The sequence below is a fragment of the Benincasa hispida genome, chromosome 9 (assembly GCF_009727055.1).
Source record: "Benincasa hispida cultivar B227 chromosome 9, ASM972705v1, whole genome shotgun sequence".
Lineage (NCBI taxonomy): Eukaryota > Viridiplantae > Streptophyta > Magnoliopsida > Cucurbitales > Cucurbitaceae > Benincasa > Benincasa hispida.
Window position 1 is genome coordinate 43,831,130 of NC_052357.1, and position 2,244 is coordinate 43,833,373.

The following is a 2,244-nucleotide window of genomic DNA, read 5'->3' on the forward strand; positions in this document are numbered from 1 at the left end:
TCACTCTGCAATGTTCCCAGCTATCGATGCAACTTGGATCTCGTACGTCCATACTGATATGAATTCAACCATTGAACATTGCTTGTACCTAAAGGACCAATTACAAAGAAGCAAGGCAAAGAAGATTCAAGAGGCATTCACACTACATCTTCAAAAACTAGAAAATTCACAAGAACCGACAATAATTTTAAGACCAAAGTTATATATAATGTTAGTTCAATGAGTCAAGAAGAGAATGACATGAAGATGGCATGGGAAAAGTCCTATAATTTAGAAGATGACATGTGTGGTAAAAAAAAATGTGCAGATTTTGTGAAGAAAATGTTGTCAAGTGAGCACTGCATGGGGAAATGTGATGTCAAATCTTGTCAAACGTACATATCTACTTTGCCAACTTCTAAAGGAGATATTAAGGAAATTTGAAGACTTTATACATTCCTAGTTTTGCCTTTGGACTTATAATTTAGTATGCAATTAAGTTTCAAGTTTCTAGGTGTTATTTTCTACAATTTACAATTAATTGTATTTGAATGACTTTTGAGTTTCTTGCATCCACGACCATTTGGCCTATAAAATGGCTTGTAATATTCTTCAAGACTTAAATCATCAATAGTAAAAAGCTTGTGCTTATTCAACCCTTTGATGTTGTCTATTTCTTTTCAAATCTTGCTTTAGATTTTATATTTAAATCAATTCATTGGATTAGTCTTGGTCAAACTAATTTTGGAGTGAGTTGTCTTAGGATCTAAGAGTGACCATTATAGATTATAAGTTTGATCTAAGTAGCTTTCTTTGTAAGTGTTTGCAAGGATCCTAGAAGAAACTCTAGCTTTGTATCCAACAAGCATCGCGGGCGCTTATCATTTGGTATCAGAGCATTTGTTCATCGTTCTTGGCCGACTTTAGAGGTGTTATCTTTACTTTGTTTCAATTTATTTTATTTCACTTTTTTTTCCAAAAAAGAAGAAGAAGAAAAAATAGTAGAAAAAAAAGAAGAAAAGAAATCAAAGATCCAAAGTGCATGAAAGTTTCGTATCATTCATTTGAGGAAACAAAATCCAGATTTGTTCTATTTTTAGCCTAAGTTTAGTTACTCTAGTCTTAGTTTGTGAGAGTTGATCATTTTGAATTGGTTTTTATCAAACTTTTAGTGAGATTGCACCAAAAATATAAGTCAACCCATACATCTTTGACCTAGTACCAAAAACCTACTCTTGAGTGATAATCACGAGTGTTCTTGAGTGAAATTGGTGAGAAGTGTGGTGAGGTCCTTTTATTACTAACTTTAAAATGTCAACGGGTGAAGGAGTACCACAAGTACAAGATACTAATATGGCTATTCTTCAAGCCATTCAAGGCATGATGGAAATGATGAGGGAAGATAGGCAAGAAAGAAGGGCACAACAACAAAGATTCTTACAAGAAGATGAGGGAGTAATTGACTTAGTTGAACAAGAAAGACAAATTGGAGGAAGAGGATACATGAGAGGAAGAGGAAGAAATAATATGCACCCTAGACGAGGAGAAAGAATCCATGAAGATAGAGATAGTGGAGTCAAGCTCAAAATTCCACCATTTTGTGGAACGTCAGATGCAGAGGCATACTTGGAATGGGAAAGGAAGATAGAACATGTGTTTGATTGCAACACATTCAGTGAGAATAAGAGGATGAGACTTGCCATTGCCGAATTCACTAACCATGTGGGAAATTGGTATCAACATCTCAAATCCGAGAGAATGAGGAAAGAGAAGTATCCCATTGAAACTTGGGAAGAACTTAAAGAAGCCATGAGAAAGAGGTATGTTCCAAAACATTATGAAAGAGATTTGAGAACTAAATTGCAAGTTTTGAGGCAAGGAACAAAAAATGTAGCTGAATATTATCAAGAGATGGAAACTTTGATAGAAAGAGCAAATATTCAAGAAGAAGAAGAAGACACCATGTCTAGATTCCTTGGAGGTTTAAATCGATAAATTGCTCATATCATTGATAGATATCCTCAACTATACTTGGAAGATATGTATCATTATGCAATCAAAATTGAAGAACAATTGAGAGAAGAAAAGGAAGATTCCAAGAGGTATAATTCTAAAGCTAATACCTTTTCAAATTCTAATGTTTGGAACAAGGATGGTTTTGTGAATAGGGGTGAAGCAAAAGGGAAGTTTGTGGCTTCTAAAAGAGTGGAAGTTGGTAGCACCTATACTAAAAAGAATGAAGCTTCAAAGGAGGAAAGAGAGAAA